Below are 23,363 nucleotides of genomic sequence, written 5' to 3' on the forward strand. Positions count from 1 at the left end.
GATTTCACTTGCTGTGTGATCTACACTGTGAAGGATACAAAGTCCTGTCTCTCAGAGGTTTCAGAGTTAAATACTGTCTAGGAGCACATGTGATCCAGAGAACTTGATACTTAGACTGGGTGAACATAATAGCCCAAATTTAGATGATAGTTTGGCTGGGGCAGGGAGGGCAGGCTCAAGTGTCAGTTTATTAAGTGTGCAGCGTATCCTGGTTTGCATGTGGGGTGGGGGAGGAGGGCAGCTGGAAGGTGTGATGATGGGTAGAGGCAGCTCTGTTGTGTTCAAACACTTTCCTTGGTTACGTTTTGCTTTGGATGCTGTATGCTGGAGCGTGTGACCTCCAGCAGGAAGGCTGCATAACACAGAAGCTGCCAGAATTTTATAGGAATCGGAACTGTAGCCACTTTGAATTTCACTCTCTGCTTGTCCCACCATGACCCCTCAAGGATGAGCGGTGATAAGCCTTGGGACTTGAGGACTCAGATCCTGCAGAACAGAGACCTGTTTGTGTGTTAGCAACAACTGGCTGTATTGCCTAGTAGGCTTTCCCCCAGGGCCTGAGTAGCTTCAGTTATAAGAAAATGAGGCAGGCCAGTTTGGAATACAATTCTAGGATGCCTTCCTTTCCTCCCACCAACCAAGGTTACCGGTGACTGTGGACACTTATCTAGTTAGAATCAAAATCCTAGGGACGCTAGCAGACAACCCCAGTCATTCATCCCAGAGGATCCTCTAGCACTTTATATGCTCTCAAACATACGAAGGAATCGCTCCACCCCTGGCCTCACTGAGAGGAAGCCACCTCTGAGTTAAACTCATCAGCTGTTTAACAAAAAGGAAAGGAGTACTTGTGGTACCTTAGAGACTAACAAATTTATTTGAGCATAAGCTTTCGTGAGCTACAGCTCGCTTCATCGGATGCATGTAGTGGCATCCGATGAAGCGAGCTGCAGCTCACAAAAGCTTATGCTCAAATAAATTGGTTAGTCTCTAAGGTGCCACAAGTACTCCTTTCCTTTTTGCGGATACAGACTAACACGGCTGCTACTCTGAAACCAGCTGTTTAACAGCATCCAGCAACACTTGTAACAACAGCCTAGGGCAGGAAGTGGAGAAGAGCCCCAGCCCAGTAATGATCAGCACTAGTATTTAAGCTAGGAATCTGGGATTGGCATCCCTATTCTTGCTCAACATCTTAATAAAAATGAGCCATCAGAACTTTAGCTACATCTAACCTGCAAGAAAGCACCTCCAACAGACAGCACCCCAGCCTACCTCCAACACCAGGGTTTCCTGCTGACCTTTGAAATGCTACACGTTGGATCACAGGTAAAGCAGCCATCATAAATATTCAGAGAGGGGAAAGACTTGGGTTAGAACAGGAAGTGCACCATACAGCAGTAATCTGGCCAGTATCACATCACTACTGCATGTGGCCAGTCATCCCTAGTGCACAGAGGGAACCTGGCTGCTTTGTGGAGAGATAAGACATGCCAGATGGGTAGCTGAATCAAAGAGTACCTCAATACTGCAAAACACACCACAAACTAGGGCAGTGAGTCTCTGAGCCTGGGTCAACTGACTCAGGCTCAGCTAAAAACAGCAGCGTAGACATTCCCACTGGGGCTGGAGCCCAGGCTGAGAGAGCCCACTCACCCATAGCCCTACATCGAGTTTCAGAGCCCGGACTCCAGCTCCTGCAGAAACATCTACACTGCTATTTTTATCCCCATAGTACAAGCCCGAGTCAGTTGACCCAGGCCCAGGCTTGCTGCCGTGGTGTGTTGCTGGGTTGTTGGGGTTTTTTTTGGCAGCGTAAACATACTTTAAGGAGCTTAATGAAGTATTAATACAAGCCTAGAGTTTGCAGTTTTACTGGGGACAGACAAGAGGGCCAGGGAATGCCACCAACTCTGACTGCCCATTACATTTTTATGTGTAACTGTAACAATGTCCTAAAGCCTGCAGCCAAATGGAGCATTAGACTGGCTCAATGGGATTTTGAATACATAATGTCAATGGACGGTCAGGGTTACAGGCTGCCTTTCCCAGGCCATTCAGTTTGACTGGAGGAGGAGGAAAGAAGAAGAGGTTACTTTAAGTTCAAATAATATTGAATTTTCTGGACTGCTGTTCCAGCTGAAGTTTCATTTGTCACCCATCACAGGAAGTGCCTACAAGGCTTACTTGTCTGCATTATAGTCCCTGACCACTCCGATTTGCTCTGCTCTCTTACAGCCCAGGGTCAGAACTTCAAAGGCAGCTTCCCTTGAACTCCACAGAGTTAACCTCAGAAGCACTTACTAAACCTGAGCGACATACAGACTGGGTGTCTGCAAAGTCTGGCCCAACACCTCTGCAGTGTTTCTAGGCTTTTTCGAGGGTGCAGAGTCTCGGAGATGGGACCAAACGGAAAGAGAGGGATATTTTGGACAAGAGTGGGAGATGAAAGGAAAGGCCACTATTGTTCTAAGCATCAGGTTTTTCTAAACACCATCTGGTTTTCCCATGGCTTAATCTTTCACTGAACATGCCAGCCAGATGGTCACAAGCCCAGCCCTCTATTTTATAGCACAGGTCCAGGTTGCTTGATTACGATGTGGAGCACATGCACTTCCCCTCCACGCTTCTAGGGGCAAGGAACTCCCTCGAATGAAGTCTTCAAACCACTGGGAATCGGCAGCGACAGCAATAGTTCTAGCTGGGGAGGACTTGTTTCCTCTATCAGGGACACACAAAGATCTCTGGAGCTCACCTTTCAGCCAAGTGCCTACGGTATCTCCACCAATATTGGGAAGGGCCTTTAATTTCTTCCTCCCACCCCTCTTCACTGAAGAAAGATGTACCTCTCACGTTAGTTACGGGGTATATCATAGTCCTTGCAATGGACAGCCCTTTCAAGGAGCCCAATTAGTGTCTATATTATTCAAGTGCATCCTGTTAGGTGATTTGGATGCTGTGCACAAGCATTTCTAAGCATTTCCTACAGATCAGCCTAGAACACACCAGTGCTCTAAGTGTCAATTATCTGATTCTTTACCATCCAGCTGTGCTGGTAAATCTCCATTCTGTACCCCATAAGCCACCTCAATATCAATACTTGATTTGTCAAGAGCAAATTTTCCCCTCCCCGAGTCACACCGCAAGTGCTCATTACAAACCTTCTTGCCAAAGGCAGATTTTAATCAGACTTTGCAACAAAGGGACTTGCAAGGCATCTGCAGAGGTGGCCAACAAATGCTTCAATATCCACAGTTAAGTAGTATTACAAAGGAAGCTGTCACAATCTCACTTGTTAGCAAAGAGCTGCACTGAATGGCTGTTGGAGTCAGCACTCAACATGATCAATTTCCTTCCACCTGGGGCCAAATCTCTTCCACTTAGTCCTGTGATGTGAACAGGAACATCAGACACCTGGGTTTTTACCGTGGAAAAACTGCAACAAACTTGAATCTTTCCTGTGCAAACCACCCAATCTCCCTACCTCCTTCCATAGAAACATTTTGGAGAATGCAGGAGATGTGGACAGCACAAAAGATGGAAAGTAATGGCCCTCCGGGAACCCTCTGTGCTTGCAGATCACTAGCATAGCTGAACTGAGCGGACTAACTCCCCAAGGATAGCGGTTGGTGACTGAGTGGGCTAATAACAAGGGAGAGAGCTCACAATCGGCTCCTCTTCCAGGTCTCTGCTCTTCCACTGAAGTGCAGTGCTCAGCCCCAAGCAGCCATACTCTTCATTGTGGGCCACCCCCTCATTGTGACCATTCCGACAGGGCTTCTTCCAAAAGATCACAGGCAAGGCACCGCTTTTGAAGAGTAGTGGAAACTGGCGCAAAGTATTCTGGGGCACATCCGAGAACCATTTGAAAGGGAACACATACAAAGATTGAAAACTCGTTTGGAAATGAGACATTCACAAAAAAGCTCCTTAGTACAGGATCTTCCTTGCAGCTGCCCGTCAAACAGGCCAGGGCCTCTCTTCTCTCTATTCCACAGGCAGAACTCTTGTTAAAGCAAATGCTAATCCGTGGGCAGACAAGGACAGCCTAAAGCACTAAAATGCATTAAGATGTTACTGTTTATGTAAATTCACAACAGCTTATTTGCAGCTGGGACAGTTTTCAGATGCCACAGCTTAAATAGAAATATCTCAGAGGCCACTAACTTCTCTCTCCCTCCATCTCCCAGTTGGAGGGAGTGGGAGAGAACTGTCCATCAGGCTGGGACTTTGTGAATTAGAGCAGTTATAAGCCCCTTCGAAATGTAGAGATTTGAAATAAACTCCAGGGACTTAACGATTTCAGGTTGGGGTGTGTGACTGGGTGGGAAGAGCCCCATAATTAAGATCTGTTGAGATGAAACAGCAATGCAGGCAGTGTGACTGGGGGAAGGGGACCCCTAAAATTAAGGCATTTTAGGGGAGACAGGAACTCTATAAGCCAAATGGTATTGCAGCCAGAAAATTGCCCAAAGAAACTGGAAATGCTCTCTCCTTTTCAAAAAGACTGATCACACTTTCAACTTATCCCAGCACCAGCTCTGCTGTCAGAGACAAGCTGGTTTTAACATATTCGCCACATGAGCTTCCTCTGATATTTTTATCCCCTTTGCCACAAACAGGGCAGGAAGGAAACAGCCTGCCCACGTATGGGAATCTACCACTCAACAAGGTCCTCTGAGGGGAAAAGAGATATACAGTTGTATTCACTGGAACCCATGAAAGTGAACAAAACACCCCAGTAAGTCTTTTCTATCCCAAATTTCTATTGCACTGGCAAAGCGGAGAGACTGTCTCGCTTATGTATTTATATAGCTCCAATCACTGAATAGAAAACACGGGGAGAGCTCTAACGCAGATAAACAGGTTTTTCTTCATTTTTCACCCTAGGTAAACCTTAGAGTTGGTAAAAGGTGCTGACTGATAGCCCTCCAAATTTATCCATTCTATTTAGCTGCGTATCAGGTACTTAAAGAGTCACTTAAAGTAGAGAGCATTATTTTCCTGGTAAAAATGGTGTGTGGGCTTTCCAAAAGCACCAGAGTGACTCTGGAGCACAAATCCCATTGCAAGTCAGTGGATTTGTGCTCCTAGATCACTGGGGGAATTTTCAAAATCCCATCATGGAGCTGAGGAAGGTCAAGTAGCAAATACACCAGAGGGAAAAAGGAAAACGTTAGTCAAGAGCATTTTCAGTATGAGCGCAGAGCACCTGAACTTGACCACTTCTCTTAGCAGCCTGTAATAAAACTTGACGCGTGTCAGAGGTTGTCCCACTCATCTCACTCCCTAATAAGTAGGGCCCTACCAAATTCACGGTCCATTTTGGTCAATTTCACGGTCAGAAGATTTAAAAAATGTCGTGATTTAAATCTGAAATGTCAGTGTTGTAATTGTAGGGGTCCTGACCCGAAAAGGAGTAGTTTGGGGGGGGAGGGGTCGGGGGTCATAAGGTTATTGTGGTAGGGGGATGTTGCGGTACTGCTACCATTACTTCTGTGCTGCTGCTAGCAGCGGTGCTGCCTTCAGAGCTGGGCAGCTGGGAGAGTGGTGGCTGCTGGACGAGAGCCCAGCTCTGAAGGCAGAGCCATTGCCAGCAGCGGCGCAGAAGTAAGGGTGGCAATACCATATCATGCCACCCTTACTTCTGTTCTGCTGTTGGCAGGGAGCTGCCTTCAGAGCTGGGTGCCTGGCCAACAGCAGCCTTTCTCCAGCCACCTAGCTCTGAAGGCAGCGCAGAAGTAAGGGTGGCAATACCACAGCCCCCTAAAGTAACTTTGTGACCCCCTGCAACTCCCTTTTGGGTCAGGACTCCCAATCTGAGAAACACTGGTCTTCCCTATGAAATCTGTATTGTATAGGGTAAAACCACACAAAAGAGTGGATTTAATGGGGAAAGACCAGATTTCATGGTCCATGACGCATTTTTCATGGCCGAGAATTTGGTAGGGCCCTACTAAGAAAACATTCCTGAAAACCTGCTAGGACATTACCATATTCACCTAAGGTTCTTGATTAACTTTGTGCAGAGCAGTGACTGCTCTAAATAATAAGATAGGTGAACTACAGTGCCTCGTATTAAATGAGGATATTGATATAATAGGCACCACAGAAACTTGATGGAACAAGGATAATCAATGGGACACAGTAATACCAGGGTACAAAATATATCGGAAGGACAGAACAGGTTCTGCTGGTGGGAGATTGGCACTATACATGAAAGAAAACGTAGAATCAAATGAAGTAAAAATCTTAAATGAACCAATCTGTACCATAGAACCTCTATGGATAGTAATTCCATGCTTGAATAATAAGAATATAGCAGTAGGGATATATTACCGAGGACTTGACCAAGATGGTGATAGTGACTGTGAAATGCTCAGGGAGATTAGAGAGGCTATTAAAATAAAAAACTCTACAACAATGGGGGATTTCAACTATCCCCATATTGATTGGGTACATATCACCTCAGGATGGGATGCAAAGTTAAAGTTTCTTGACACCTTAAATGACTGCTTCTTGGAGCAGCTAGTCCTGGAACCCACAACAGGAGAGGCAATTCTTGATTTAGTCTTAAGTGGAGCATAGGATCAGGTCCAAGAGGTAAATATAGCTGAACCGCTTGGTAATAATGACCATAATATAATTAAATTTAACATCCCTGTGGCAAGGGAAAACACCACAGCAGCACAACACTGTAGCATTTAATTTCAGAAAGGGGAACTACACAAAAATGAGGAGGTTAGTGAAACAGAAATTAAAATGTACAGCACCAAAAGTAAAAACCTTGCAAGCTGCATGGAAATTTTTTAAAGACACCATAATAGAGGCTCAACTAAAATGTATACCCCAAATTAAAAAACATACTAAGAGAACCAAAAGAGCCACCGTGGCTAAACAACAAAGTAAAAGAAGCAGTGAGAGGCAAAAAGGAATCTTTTAAAAATAGAAAGGAGCATAAACTCTGGAAAATGAAGTGAAAAAATATAATTAGGGAGGCCAAAAAAGAATATGAAGAACAGCTAGCCAAAGACTCAAAAAGTAATAGCAAAAAAAAAAAAAAAAAAAACCCAAAAAAAAAAAACACACCACACATCAGAAGCAGGAAGCCTGCTAAACAACCAGTGTGGTGATCGAGATGCTAAAGGCGCACTCAAGGACGATAAGGCCATTGCAGAGAAATTAAATTAATTCTTTGCATCGGTCTTCACGGCTGAGGATGTGAGGGAGATTCCCAAACCTGAGCCATTCTTTTTAGGTGACAAATCTGAGGAACTGGCCCAGATTGACGGGTCATTAGGAGGTGGCTCTGGAACAAACTGATAAACAGTAATAAATCACCAGGACCCAATGGTATTCACCCAAGAAGAGTTCTGAAGGAACTCAAATATGAAATTGCAGGACTACTACCTGTAGTCTGTAACCTTTCATTTAAATCAGCTTCTGTACCAAATGACTGGAGGATAGCTAATGTGACACCAATTTTTAAAAAGAGCTCCAGAGGTGACCCCAACAATTATAGGCCAGGAAGCCTGACTTCAGTACCGGGCAAGCTGGTTGAAACTACAGTAAAGAACAAAACTGTCAGACACATAGAAAAACATAATTTGTTGGGGAAGAGTCAACATGGTTTTTGTAAAGGGAAATCATGCCTCACCAATCTACTAGAATTATTTGAGGGGGGTCCAATGGATATAGTGCATTTAGATTTTCAGAAAGCCTTTGACAAGGTCCCTCACCAAAGGCTCTTGAGCAAAGTAAGAAATCATGGGATAAGAGGGAAGGTTCTCTCATGAATTGGTAACTGGTTAAAAGGTAGGAAACAGAGGCTAGGAATCAATTGTCAGTTTCAGAATGGAGAGAAGTAAATAGTGTGTCCCCCAGGGGTCTGTACTGGGCCCAGTCCTATTTAACATATTCATAAAATGATCTGGAAAAAGGAGTAAACAGTGAGATGGCAAAATCTGCAGATGATACAAAACTACTCAAGATAGCAGTCTGCCTGGGACTTAACTAAGAGCTACAAAAGGATCTCTCAAAACTGGGTGACTGGGCAACTAAATGGCAGAAGAAATTCAATGTTGATAAACGCAAAGAAATGCACACTGGAAAACATAATCCCAACTATACATATAAAATGATGGGGTCTAATTTAGCTGTTACCACTCAAGAAAGATCTTGGAGTCATTGTGGATAGTTCTCTGAAAATATCCACTCAATGTGCAGCGGCAGTCAAAAAAAGGAAACACAATGTTGGGAATCATGAAGAAAGGGTTAGATAATAAGACAGAAAATATGTTGCCTCTATATAAATCCATGGTAGGCCCACATCTTGAATACTGTGTGCAGATGTGGCCGCCCCATTTCAAAAAACATATATTGGAATTGGAAAAGGTTCAGAAAAGGGCAACAAAAATGATAAGGGATATGGAACGGCTGCCATATGAGGAGAGATTAATAAGACTGACACTTTTCAGCTTGGAAAAGAGACTACTATAGGGGGACATGATAGAGGTCTACAAAATCATGACTGGTGTGGAAAGAGTGAATAAGGAAGTGTTATTTATTCCTTCTCATAACACAAGAACTAGGGGCCACCAAATGAAATTAGTAGGCAGCAGATTTAAAAACAAACAAAAGGAAGTATTTTTCACACAACGCACACTCAACCTGTGGAACTCTTTGCCAGAGGATGTTGTGAAGGCCAAGACAGGGTTCAAAAAAGAACCAGATAAATTCATGGAGGATAGGTCCATCAATGGCTATTAGACAGGATGGGCAGGGATGGTGTCCCTTGCCTCTGTTTGCCACAAGCTGGGAATGGGCGACAGGGGGGGATCACTTGGCGATTACCTGTTCTGTTCATTCCCTCTGGGGTACCTGGCATTGGCCACTGTCAAAAGACAGGGTACCAGGCTAGATGGACCTTTGGTCTGACCCAGTATGGACGTTCTTATGTCACTTGTCACTGGACTCGACAGCAGGTGTTTCTTTTTATGAGAGCCCATGACTGAATTAATAAGGACCAATCAGTGAACAAACAGGACAGCCATTTCCAGACAATAGTACTAAACTGAGAAGCTTGCAATGAATCAGGAACCAGAGCCACAGACCTCTAATGAAGGGCTGCTACAAGAACAGGGGCCAGACAGAAGAGCCTAAGGGACAGAGGGCTACGAGTAAAATGCACAGCACAGATTCCAAGGGGGTACCTCTGGCAAATCTATTTGTAGGCATTAGAAGCTGGGCAAAAAGGCTGTTTTTCAAAAGCCTTCTAGACAACTCACTGTTCCAGTCTGACACTAACACACCAAACGTGGTCCAAAGAATATAAAACATGATTGCACTAACCAGAAAATGACATCAGAGCACACCAAGCCCTGCTGAAAGGGTCACTCAGCCTATAGAGATACACTGGGAAGTGTAATTCCCATCATGGGTAGACAGACTCGCGCTAACTCAGCTCTGCTCCAGCTACTGTGCCAAAAATAGCAGTATGGGCATTGCAGTATAGGCAATGGCTCAGGTTACCCTGCCTGACTACCTGGGTCTAAGCTCAGGTGGCTAGCCCAAGCGGCTGCCCATACCACAATGTACACACTGCTAATTGAGCTAGCGCAAGTCTGTCTATCCAGGCTGGGAATCACACCTCCCAGCTACAGTGTAGACATACCCTTTGGAGCGGGCAGAAGGTCTCACTGCCTCGATGCAGGCGCCAAGGCATAAACAACCTGGAGACCTTAGAATGAGAGCCACTGTGATTGGCTATCGTGTCCCACTACAAGAACACAATAAGGGCTCGGTAAAAGCGAAAGCCCCAGACCTCTGACTACCAGAGGGACAGAGGTGCTGGGCATGTTCTATGGGTGAAATGCTTATTAAACAAGTGCAGACAGAAGGCAAGCTTGTTCCACTCAGAGCAGAGAGAGACAATTCCCACATTTTGCACTGCTCACAGACGTGTCCTGGCTGTACTACATTCCAGGGAGGATTAGAGGCCATGACCAGCTCCATTTGTATCTAGTTTGCCACCCAGACCCATTGGATAGTTAAGAATAAAGAGAACAAATAATTGCTCAGTAAGGGGAAAGCTGCACCTTTCCCCAGAGGCTGATACACCTTCCATCTATCATTTAATACCAAAGGAGCCCTTCCATAGACTGGCTCCCTCTTATATAGGCTACCAAGGCTTTGTTCATCAGTCCACTTAAATGCCATTTACTCCATTCTGTGCTTAGAAACACCTTCTTCCCTCACAATTCACCTAACCTACTTGACAGTAAAGATATAATCTCTCATTTATGAGACTCATTTCCATAACAGACCAATCTCCCAGTGTGATGTGGACTACTTAGAAATGCCTGTATTACCGTAGCAGGAACACATGTTGAAGCATAGACTGTGCCCAGTGTTCACCCCACCAAGTGGGGACACTCACCAATATGAAGATGCCTCAAGCCACTATGCGCCCCTCCAGAGGAGGACACAGGTCTGGGTGTCTCCAGACCCACACCCAAGCCCCACGGCACACAGGTAGATTGGTGCCCAGAGCTCAGGACTCGAATAAGAGCAAACATGTTAATAAATGCCCAAAGCTTCCCAGGCACATGTACCAGTAAAGTACAAGCTCCCCGCCCAGCTCTGGTTACATTCCTTCTAGACTCAGTCTTCTCACATATACACCTATTGGGGGGAAAGTGAGTTCGGTTTTGTTTGTGCAAACTTCACCATCAACCCCTGTCCCAGACAGCTCAATGCTTCTGGATCAATAATACATGCTTCCTGAAATGGATGCCTTTCTGAATGCATCAAGTCACTCTTTCCTCTGACAGGTAACTTAAGCCTCCGGACATCAATCTTTCATTTACTGGACATAATCCTCACATTAAAGTGACTCCAGGCAGCTGCTTTCATTTCACATTCACAATCCCTGAGTTCGGGACCAGAGATACACTGCTCCCGTGCTGCTGGAGAAGCAGGGCCTGGAAGGACAAGAGGCAACACAATGCATTGAAGACAGTCTTGTTCCACATCTTTTCCCAGGATATGTTTACACTGAGATAAAAGACCCACGGCATGGCTGCAGCTGGGCCAGCTGACTCAGGCTTGGGCTATAAAACTGTGGTGTAGACATTCGGGCTCAGGTTGGGGCGTGGGTTCTGAGACCCGGGGGGAAGAAGAGAGGAAGAGAAGGTGTCTCTTGTCTCCAATCCAGTTATGTAAATATATATGCAAATGATATGCCAGCCACAGGGTTCTAGCAAGGTGCCAATATGCTGTTTGGTGTCTCAGACTGTGAGCACTCCCAGTGCACAGGGTCAAGAATGGAAGCAGTTGTTGGGTTCTCAGGGCGTTATCAGCACAATTACTGCGGTAGCTATAAGTCGACCTAACGTAGGTCAACTTAAGATCATAGTGTATACATGCCTGTGATAGCCATTCCCATATGGGGACCACATGCAGCAAACAGTGAAAACACTCCAAAGCTACTGACTGCACTGTTGTACACAGAACAGGAAACTGCATGTATTTGCACAAATCGATTTACCACCACAAGAGGTTTTAGGAAGGCAAGGTCAGTCAGCCAACTTACCTGCCTGGTTTTTGTTACTCTGAACCCAGTCCCCCCCACTTTCCACCATATCCCTTACTTCTCTCCTTTCCTAAAAGGAAATCCATCTATGCTCTGGTCCCCTTTCTTGGTGAGATATCATTGCATCTTGTATTACTCCTTGGATAGGTCTTCACTGCAGAATAAACTCGAGTGACTGGCAGCCAGGTCTCAACACCAGTTAGCCTAGCCTGGGTGTGAGCAGCCACACTGCTGAGGCTTATCCAAGTTACTGTGTCCTCATGGTTGCTGCACTCACCTATGTGTAACACTAGGACTGCTGAGGCCACATCCCAGGGGGTTGTGTGTTGAAATATGCTAAGCCACTCTAAGATTTTTTCACAGCGAACTGTGTCAGAACTGCAGGGTGACCATGCATCCCATTTTGGCTGGGAAGGTCCCTTTTTTAAGCCTGGTCCCAGCCATCCCAACTTTTTTTCCCCAAAAGAAGTCACTTGTCCCATTTGCTCTTACTGACTTGCTCAGTTGGCAAGAGCCAACAGGACAAATTTTTGACAAAAGTGAACAAGTGGGATGCAGTGTGGAGGGGGGCAAGTGGAGATGCCCAGTCCCCTGTGGGGCGGGAGGAAGCAGTGTTCCAGCATGTGGGGCCCCTGCAGGGTGTCAGCGATCAGGCAACAGCCTCCTGGCGGGGGGGGGGGGGTTGGTGTCCCACAGGGTTCCAGGGACTGGGCAACAGGCTCACTGGGGGATGGGGAGGCACAGGGTTCCAGCAAGGGGCAACAGCCTGCCGCGGGGGGGCAGGGTTCCAGCAACCAGCAACAGCATTGAAGGGGGGACCTCTCGGGCGAGCGGCTGGGGGAGTCCAGTTTTCTCCTTGGGAAACATGGTCATCCTAGAGACCTGTCTATCCTTCTCGGCCAGGGGTGGCCAACCTAAGCCTGAGAAGGAGCCAGAATTTACTACTGTACATTTCCAAAGAGCCACAGTAATACGTCAGGAGCCCCCCATCAGCACTCCCCCACCCAGAGCCTCCCACTCACCAGCAGCACCACCAATCAGCTCCTCTCCCTTCCTTCCCGCACCTCCCAATCAGCTGTTTCGTGGGATGCAGGAGGCTCTCAGGGGGAGGGAGAGGAGTGAGGGCACAGCAAGCTCAGGGGAGGGGGCGGGAAGGGGTGGAGTGGGGGTAGGGCCTGTGGCAGAGCCAGGGGTTGAGCAGTGAGCACGCCCTGGCACATTGGAAAGTTGGCGCCTGTAGCTCCAGCCCTGGAGTCGGTGCCTATACAAGGAGCCGCATATTAACTTCTAAAGAGGTGCATGTGGCTCCAGAGCCAGGTTGGCCACCCGTTCTAGGCACACAGGGGGAACTGTGGGAGGGCACTGGAGGACTAGCAGCACTAGAGTCATTTAGCCTGAATCCTCATTGCAAAGTGAGTGAAAGCAGAACCCAAGCTCTAGCCCACACCCTCAACGGGACCAGCTAGCCTGGGTGTAAAGCACCACTTATCTTAGATGAGAGGGGTGAGTGTACAGGAACAGTGATGGGGGCAACACCTGGGTAAGAGCTCATGCTAACTCTGCAGTGAAGGCATACCCTTTGTGGGAACAGTTCTGCCCAAGTTCAGCATTTGTTAGTGCTTGTCGACATTTTTTGAAAGAAAGAGTACTTTACTCAAGAAGGGCCTTTTGTCGAAACCAGGGGTTTTTGTAAGTTTTCCATTTTTCAAAAGTTTGCAATGTAACTCGACAACAGAAATGTTGCCTGGTCACTCTGCAAAACGCTATTTCACCTGAGTGCTCTCAGATTGCCAGTTGGGACTGAAAAAATCCCACTTGATGTTTAAGCTGACCATGGTCAAAACCGTTTTCCTTTTAGAAAACTACTGATTTTGAAACTGAAATTGAACAAAAAATACAGCAGCAAATGGAAAAAAAAAAAATCTGTGACAAGAATGAAAACTCTTGAATTTTCCATTAAGTTTGGTCCTATTTTTTTTTCCTGTAAGCTCTAATACATATAGCTCCTTTCCTGGCTTATAAATCATGTCCCTAATTCACGACAGGTGACTGGTTTAGGAGCTATTTACCACGGGTCCTGCACTTAGGACGGAAGAACCCAATGCACAGCTACAGACTAGGGACCGAATGGCTAGGCAGCAGTTCTGCGGAAAAGGACCTAGGGGTGACAGTGGACGAGAAGCTGGATATGAGTCAGCAGTGTGCCCTTGTTGCCAAGAAGGCCAATGGCATTTTGGGATGTATAAGTAGGGGCATAGCGAGCAGATCGAGGGACGTGATCGTTCCCCTCTATTCGACATTGGTGAGGCCTCATCTGGAGTACTGTGTCCAGTTTTGGGCCCCACACTTCAAGAAGGATGTGGATAAATTGGAGAGAGTCCAGCGAAGGGCAACCAAAATGATTAGGGGACTGGAACACATGAGTTATGAGGAGAGGCTGAGGGAGCTGGGATTGTTTAGCCTGCAGAAGAGAAGAATGAGGGGGGATTTGATAGCTGCTTTCAACTACCTGAAAGGGGGTTCCAAAGAGGATGGCTCTAGACTGTTCTCAATGGTAGCAGATGACAGAACGAGGAGTAATGGTCTCAAGTTGCAGTGGGGGAGGTTTAGATTGGATATTAGGAAAAACTTTTTCACTAAGAGGGTGGTGAAACACTGGAATGCGTTACCTAGGGAGGTGGTAGAATCTCCTTCCTTAGAGGTTTTTAAGGTCAGGCTTGACAAAGCCCTGGCTGGGATGATTTAGTTGGGGATTGGTCCTGCTTTGAGCAGGGGGTTGGACTAGATGACCTTCTGGGGTCCCTTCCAACCCTGATATTCTATGATTCTATGAAATGACTAGCTTTCCCTGGCATAAATTCTGAAAGCCTCTGTCTCCTCAACTCATCCTCTTTTCCAATCAGAATTAGTTCCACCTTTCCTCAGTTGCCTGACACAGGACACTAGTCTGGCCCACACAACCTTCATCAGGGCTCAGTCATACTCACCATAGCATCTGTACTGTGTTTGTTGGGGAATGGAGAGAGATTGCAAGACAGACCCATGCTGTCCCAAACACAGGCCTAATGAGACAGCTTCAGAGAAGAGCAAAGAAGTTGCCCCAGTTTATATATTACTGCCTGAACTCCAACCCTGTAAAACATTCTCCCTCCCAAATCTCCTGAGAGTCGTGTCAGGCACCCAGGACCCAAAGGACAGATTCAAGTTGTGATTGCATTTCACTTAAAGGTTCTCAGCACACTCTTTCCACGGGATTTCCTCTCCTCTGGTGCCTTTACGTGCTTAACTTCATGGGGTTTTAATTATTTACTCATCTACAAAATTACAGCTCAATATCAAGTGAAACTCCTTTGGTTTAAAACGTCTCTCAATTTCTGAACCATTTGCATATTAGCTGTACACATTAAATGGTGCACACAGCCACCTCTGGGTGCCCAATGTACAAAATAAGAGCTGCACATGGTAGAGTCTTGGTACAGACAGAAAAAAAAATGGACCTACCTGTAAAACAGATCAATTACAGACTGCATTTGCACAGAAAGAGACCCATTAGAATGCCTGAATTGGGAGCACATACAGCTATTAGGTTTGAGATGAAACCATGGTAGGATCTATTGCAAAGTTACCCACTGTGAAATTATCTCATTTATGAGCTCCACAAATGTAAATAGGTTTCAGAGTGGCAGCCGTGTTACTCTGCATCAGCAAAAAAAAACTGAGGAGTACTTGTGGCACCTTAGAGACTTACAAATTTATTTGGGCATAAGCTTTCGTGGGCTAAAACCCACTTCATCGGATACATGCATATATATATATATATATATATATATATATATATATACACACACACACGAAAAAATGTTGTATATTTGCCGTATTTCTCATCTGCAAAGAGAAGCTGTTGTCCCGATTTATGCTTGGTGCCTTCAATGCACAGCAAATACATTCTTCAGCTAAAGTTAAAAAAATTTAGCCTCCTGCCTCAGTTTCCTTGTAACCAAGCCCACACTGCATTAAGGGACACACTGACAAATAATTAGCCCCATGTATGCTTCTTGAAAGGCAGGAGGAATCAGATGAGGAATGTGGCAAAGTAACTGGCTGGACACATGAATGACTCCTTACTTCTGCCACTTGGTGATGTTTACAAGAGGAAAGCAACAGACTAATTTTCATTTGCTGCCTCAAGTCACAAACTCTGCTTGGAAATCATAACCAGGATTTTAAAGTGCAGGTCAGCAACTTGTCTGGCAGGCAGCAAGCAATTCTGTTTCACTTGTTCAGACTGGCTTTCCTAGGATTTTTTTCCTAGTTTGCCTGAAGCAACCTGTTATAATCCTGGGTCTGTAAACAGACCTATCACTGCACTATCTGTCCCCACACCAGGGAGCAGCAGACTCTGTATTCTATCACCTGCTGAGAATATCCTCTTCCCCCAAACCCAGCAAATTCCTATGGCTGAGAATAGAGGAAGTATAAGAAGATACTACTATATATGATCAAAACAAGAGTGCTTTGACTAGACTAGAAAGCTGAAGTCAATCAACTTCTCCTTTTCACTATAAGCAGAAAAGAGGAAAAAACAGTGCTCTCCACTCCATCTTGACTATGACTGACTGCTCCACTGTCAGAGGGTGCTTCAGAGTACAGTTTACACCAAACAGGTTGGTCCCTCTTTTCAGCCCTCCAGTATATCCATCATGACCTCTTGAAAGCAGAAGCCCAGAACTGAACATACACAGACATGCCATGCCCCTAGTAAGGGAAAGGACGTGCCAGCCATATTACATTTATAGCAAGCCAGGGGAGGAGAGATTCCTGGGAAGAGCCTTTTTGTAACAGAGTATTTTGCTGAATTTTCAAGCTCCATGCGTTGAAGTCTCTGATCTGACTATGAGCACTGAGAGTTTTGGTACAATAAGATGAGAAAAAGTCTGTGATATTCTCAGTGCACAAGCAGTTGGCATAGACTCAGACTAAGTCCAGAGGGGACTGTGGTGATCATTTACTCTGCCCTCCTGCACATTGCAGGCCATAGAACTTCACGCACCACCTCCTGTAATAGGCCAAAAAGCCTTAGGCTGAGTTACTGAAGTGCTCAAATCTTGAAGACTTAAAGTTAGAGAATCCACCATTTACTTTAATTCAAACCAGGAAGTGACTCATGCCCAACACTGCAGAGGAAGGCAAAAAAGCCCAGGGTCTCTGCCAATCAGATGTAGGCAAAAATTCCTTCCTGAACCCAAATATGGTGCTCAGTTAGACCCTCAGCATGTAGACACCTGGGACAGAATTCTCTGTAGTAACTCAGAACCCTCCCCATCTGGTGTCCCATCTCTGGCTATTGGAGATGTTTACTGATAGAAGTAATGGATGGGCCATGTGCCACTGTCAGCAATCTCAGCATACCATCCCCTCCATAAACTTATCAATCTGAGTCTTGAAACAAGCTAGATTTTTTGCCCGCACTGCTCCCCTGGGAAGGCTGTTCCAGTACTTCATTCCTCTAATGGTTACAATTCTTTGTCTAATTTCAAGCCTAAACTTATTGATGACCAGTTATAACCATTTGTTTTTGTGCCAACATTGGCCCTGAATTTAAATAATTCCTCTTCCTCCCTGGTGTTTACCCCTCTGATATATTTATATCTCGAGAGCAACCATATGAAGGTTGGTCTAAAATACAGTATGGTCCTTGTCCCTTTATTCCCTCTTGGTTTCTTCCATTCTTTTCCCTCACTTTGCTTCCCTAACCCATTCTTTGGTGGGTTTGTTCTTTAGTTTTTCCTTTTTCCTCCCTCCCAACAAAAAAAACAGGGTTGGAGCTCAGAGCTTTACAATATTCTCTTGCAGCCATGTATATAAATACAGCCAGGTGTCAATGCTGGACTTAGTTCACATCCAGTCTTTCAGCTTACTACTCCTGGGGCCCTATTCTCCCCAACTAGGACAGAAGTAAGTCCCACTGACATCCATGGGAATCACTTGAATCTATGGGTGTAGAATACAGCCTCCAGAATCTCTTACGCATTAAAGAGCTCTATAGTCATTTCTAACTGCCAGGCGGTAGATGTCAGTAGACCTGAAGAGCCACCTGAACTTGCAAGTCCTCTCAGCTTCTATCAGGGCTGGTGTCAGGGCCTGGGCAGCCCGTGTGCAGGGGTCAGTTACCAAGTTGTGATCAGGAGAGGAGTTGCAGAGCCAGAGTCAGGAGCCAGTCAGGGGTTCACGGCAAGAAAAGGTCTGGAGCAGAAGCAAGCAGGCAGTCTGCATCATTGCTCAGACAGCTCCCTGAGACAGCTTCTTGGTTTGTATACTGGCATGGGCCAATCAGTGGGCTTCAGAGGCCCACTACAGAGGCTCCATTGGGCGGTACTTCCTGCAGTGTCTAGTCTCACAGGGTCCCACAGCAGAAACCCAGTTTGAGGGTCTGGTGACAACACAGAAGTGCTGGCAGCCCAGAATCCCCAGGTTTTAGTCCTGCAGGTTCTTACAGCGTCTATGAAAGCTACTGTTTAGATATACAGCAGTGAGGTGGTGGAGAGGGGAACTGACATAGGAACTGGACCAACAGCCATGGGGGAGGCCATCTCATTCTCTCTGCTTGCTTGCTTTTCACGTCCATTGGTCTTTTGCAGCAAAACTGATCACATGCCACAGTTGCAGCAGTTTCTAGGGAAGTGTGTTCACTCTGGGATTAAATCTGCATTTTCAGTCCCCCTTAAAGAGTAAAAATTGGGGGAGGGAAAATATGCTGTGTTCAAGTCAGTGTATGTTACAGCCTCTTTCAAAATGCAGTGACGTCAATGGAAAGCCTCCCGGGACTTCAGTGGGCTTTGGATCAGGTCCTATATGAAAGCCAACGTCTCTTTTAGTAAGATACATAAGATCCCCAGATTTGAAAGCATAAAAGAACATCTAGTCTGAGCTTCCTGCATAGCACAGACCACAGAATTTCTCCTAGTAATTTCTGCATCAAGCCCATAAACTTCTGCCTGCGCTTTTAAGAAAAACATCCCGTCTGGATTTAAGAACTGCCATGATGGAGAATCCACCACATCCTTTGATAAGATATTCCAATGGTTACGTACCTTGCTCTTTAAAGTTTGCATGTGATTTCCAGCCTGATGAGAAGCTGGACACTCCATCTAGGTCATTTTAATGGCTGGCAGGTTCTCTCATTAACAAGGGACAATTAAAGTGAGAAACCTTACATATCCACAGCTTCATAAGACCAGGGAGGTAGCCCCAGATTTGAGACGAGGTCAAACTTCTTGAAAAGTCAGCAGTGGAAAACTCAAAGGACTCTCCTTCTTCCACGACACCCAGCTGGGCTGCTTTTACTTCAAACTGACCACCCTGTCAGCCTGTATTTAATTGTTATTTCCTCCCCAAGCCCTCATGTGGAATTTCCATAAGACTGAGTCACAAATGAAGTCCAAGGGATTATCTGAATCCTGTAATAAGATATCTTTTCTTATTTACTCTGTGCCATCTGGACAGCCCAACCCTTTGTTACAGCTCCTGTCCTCTCATGTAGTAGGCATTGAGTATGAAGTAAACAAAGTAGCATCTATTGTTTCAGCAAAGCAGGTATTGCAAGAGCAAGCACTAGAAAAAGGTCACTATGAAACCCAATGGGATCAGAGGAGGAAAGTTATCCTCAGCTACAAAGCAAAACATATCTACATATAACAATAATTTGCAGGTCCCACCTAAGATATTCTTGGGAACAATTTGTTTTGCTGTGTTCAGCTTCCACAGCAGAGCAGAGGGTGGGGGCAGTCAGGGCAACTGACCCGTGATTTTCTGCCCAAGCTCACGTGTAAGTCAGAGCAGTCTGGGGGCTGCTCTAACTTATGCCAGCCGCGTACCGTTCCCTAGGAACTATATGCCAGCTGGAGACAAATACACTCTAGTCACTCCCTCATCATGCCCATCCCATGCACTGGGGGCTATGGGGAAAGGAGCATAGTAGCCAGCTCTATGCCTGCTGGCAATGCCTCCCCCAGCAAGGGATTTAAGGGAGCATATTTGGGCCGAGACTCTACCCCATTATTTCTGCAGCCTTCCTTATGTGCAGACATGTCTCTCTGCTCTCCTTCCTTGCAGACACAAATTTAGAACTGCCTCACACAAGCCTGCTGAGCTGGCACCTTGTATCAGTGCCAATTTTTAGATATCAGACATGCTGAATCAGGGAACGGAGGACCTGAAAAGTTTTACCTATCTTGAAGAAATTATTCCCATGTCACTTCATGCTTTCTGCTCTGCTAGTATTTGGCCCTGGCTCAGGGCCATGCCCCAACTGCTGTGTCCTGCCAGATTGAAAAGTCATGCCTATAAATCTGGGACTGGGCAACAGGGAAGGTAAAGGTGGCACCTGAATCCCTGCATGCTGGAGTCCCCACAATGGAGAGCTGAAGACACAAGTGCTGAGATAAGCACTGGGAAAATGATATTCCACTAAGCCAGCCTGGCACTTAGTAAAGATCCCCCGTATTCGTTCATCTTTCCATCTTGCAGCACCGAATGGGGAAAACCTCAGACATTCACAAGAGAAGGCAACACTGGAATCAGATTCAAGCCATCACCATTTCTGATATGACATCATCCATTCTTTACAGGAGGAAAAAGACGACAATAGCAGCACTATAGTGGGAAATCTCTCCATAGCAGGAGAGGACAAAGATATGAAACACACTCAGCAGATTTCCTTAAAGCACTGCCACAGCCTGAGCTCAGTGTCTCAGGCATTTGATAAGCAGATGTATATGTAAAGAGGAAATGTCTACCTCCTAGAAGTTTTAACATGAAGCACTGAATGTGCGTGGAGCCAACCATCATTGACTGCCTCCCAAAGGGCAGACAAAGGCTCAGGTCAAATGGCACTGGGTGCTTTAGCCTGCAAAGGACAGAGAGCGCTAAGCCTTTCCCACTCTGCCACCTTCTACACTGGGGTAAAGCATACCATTGGAAGTTCAGTAGCACAGTGTGCATCCACATAATTCAGTTTTGAAACCACACTACAAGCCTGTCCCACAATAACGTCTGAGACTTATTAAGGGAGATTGTTTCATACATGATTCTGACTTAACATGGTTCATTACATGTCCAGAAACCACCTCAGATGTGCTAATAGGGTTCCTGGTGGGACAATCTGGAGGTATTAACCCAGATTGCACTCTCACAGCTAAATCCTACCAGGGGAAATTTTAAAACCAGGTTAGCTTTCCCCAGGCCAGACAGTGCTAGAGGCAGGCAGCTGCACCACTATTTGCTACTGACTAGACAAAGTCAAACTGGGTGGGATACAAACACTGTTCTCCTCTGTCACTGTGGTGCTGATCTGCAATTACTTAAAAAAAAATTCAAACCTCCTTCCTGTTAACTTGCAGGTTGAGGAGGGAAAGGGTGTGTAACTGGGCTACAAGGAAGACAGGAAGTGATGATGTGCATTGCCCTGGAGAGAGACCAAAACAGCACCAGGTTCATGGCTGACTGTAAGGGCGGGCACTATGAGTCACTTCTCAGGAAACCTGACCACACCAACCCTGGAGAGATTTCAGAGGATGGGGGAAATAAAATTGACTAACTTTGGAATTAACTCTATTCTGCCCAATGAAGAATGCACCTGGTCTGAGAGTGGAGCGAAGAGAAGGGGGAGGAGGTGCAAGGCTTAATCTACTCTTGTATTTTTCTTTATTTCTGTGACCTACTGGGCTACATTACAATGCTGTGCACATGTCATGGGATATGGAGCTTCTCCTCCCTCTCCCCATGCAGGTCATCAGTTCAAGTTCCGCCCATAATGGCTGGAACTCATTCCTGTCTGATGGCTGCTTACTGGCTTTTGTGAAGTGAACCGAACCGATGGGTTTCACTCCAGTTTCTGGTAGCAGGGATCCAGCATCTAAATTCACACCAGGATTGGCAGCCTTAGCAGAGATGTATAGGACTGGATTGTCCATGGACTCCACCCTTATTCCAGATGAAGGAGGCAGCACTCTGGCAGAGCACCCTGGACAGCCCATGACAAAGAGGAGTGTCCTAGCCACTGGATAACAACATTGATGGTTACGCCAGAATGCTGAGATCCAATATAATGAGTCACAGATCATTGCATCAGAAGAGCCTAGAGTAACAAATATGTAATACCCTCAATAACAGTTTCTCAATACAGTTCTTTCTTGAGCATACAAAGGGAGAGGCTATTCTTGGCTTTGTCCTTGAGTAACAGAAGTTTATACAGGAAGAAAGTGGCTGAGCCACTAAGTAACAGCGACCATAAATTCAACACACTTGCAAAAAGATCACACCAATGTGTTTAATATAAGGAAACATTCAGTATTACTGAGATCTATTATACTGCCCACTCTATCCAGGGTAGTGGAAAAAGCATCACTGCTTGATTCATTAAAATCAGACTGGACAAAACACTGAAGTATATACTTTAGAGAACAATTGTGCTTTGTTCATCCCCTTGGACAAGACGACCTCAGAGGTTGCATCTCGAACTTCTATGCTCTCATAATGACAGTGTTGCTTAATTTATGCAACATTTTAAGTCTTGATTAATATTGTAAGTTAGTTACCAGGTAGAAAAACAATATAAAGTAATGAAAAGCCCCACACAGTTAGGACTCTTAAATCCACGTACAATTACCATCACCTCCCATGGCTCATTTAGCCTCCCTCCGTCAACTGTCTGGCTATTTTTTCTGAAGCTACCTTCTTCATTCAGGAACAGTCAGCTGCCACCAAAGAAGTTCTAGAGGACATTAAAAAGATAATTCTTACTAATATCCAAAAAATAGCTGCCCCCTCAGGGTAGTCAGAATTTGGAGATGCCTCCAAGGAAATTCAAGGGAAGCATTCTAAGTAAATACAGCACCAGGGCTCCACAGCCGTTTTAGGGGGCACTGTGGTAGTGGAGGGGAGACACAAAACCAATACCCTGATCACACATGCTCATTAAAGATTCCGTGGCTAGACTAGTGCTGTTAGCACCAACGTAATAACCAGACTCTAATTTAGGGAACTATATTCTGACTATTGAAATTCCTCCAACCGAACCCCCAGAGGAAAGCATTCCTTCCTCTTGCTAAAACAAACAAAAAGCCGCGTAGGTTTGCTGTTGCAGATTGGTGGTCATGTTCCAGCCCAGAGGCACCTGCAAATCTGTAAAAGGTGAACACACAATTGGCACTTAAACAGTAGCGTTAAGAACTTTGGAACAAAGCTTCTAGAACAAAGGCTCCAACCAGATATTCTATCAACTGGCATGGGACTTATCAAAGGACCAGGAGTACACCTGAAATCCAGGAAGTTAACTCTGGCTGGTCCCATGAAATGTTTGGTTGGCCATAAGACATATAGCCTCAGCAACTAGGGACGCAGTGACACACCCACAAATGTATCTTTTGGTTGCATTCTCAGTTGTTAATGCCCATTCAGGACTGGGATCTGCTTTGGAGGGATGGGATCTGCCTAAACTTGTACAGCTGAATAGCTGATCTAAGGGCTTCCTGTAGATTACAAAACCACCATACCAGTGCACTGCTCTCTGCCATCGAGAGCTGTCCATGCTAGAATATTTCTATTAGTAGCATAGACAACCAATGCAGTGACTGTTTCCAACAGTAATAACAGTGTTCTGATTTAGCCAAGTTTTTAAACACTCAAGGACGTAACACTACTGACATTAGAACGGCCATGCTGGGTCAGACCAAAGGTCCATCTAGCCCACTGTCCTGTCTTCCAACAGTGG

The 23,363-nt window shown here is 45.6% G+C and overlaps 1 protein-coding gene across 1 annotated transcript in view; it reads right to left on the minus strand.

The window, feature by feature from the left end:
- Positions 1-23,363, minus strand: part of TWF2 (twinfilin actin binding protein 2) — a 68,035-nt gene that overhangs the window by 42,541 nt on the left and 2,131 nt on the right. The gene's annotated exons all lie outside the window — the stretch shown is intronic.

This window comes from Lepidochelys olivacea (assembly GCF_965140295.1).
Source record: "Lepidochelys olivacea isolate rLepOli2 genome assembly, chromosome: 7".
NCBI classification, from domain to species: Eukaryota; Metazoa; Chordata; order Testudines; family Cheloniidae; genus Lepidochelys; species Lepidochelys olivacea.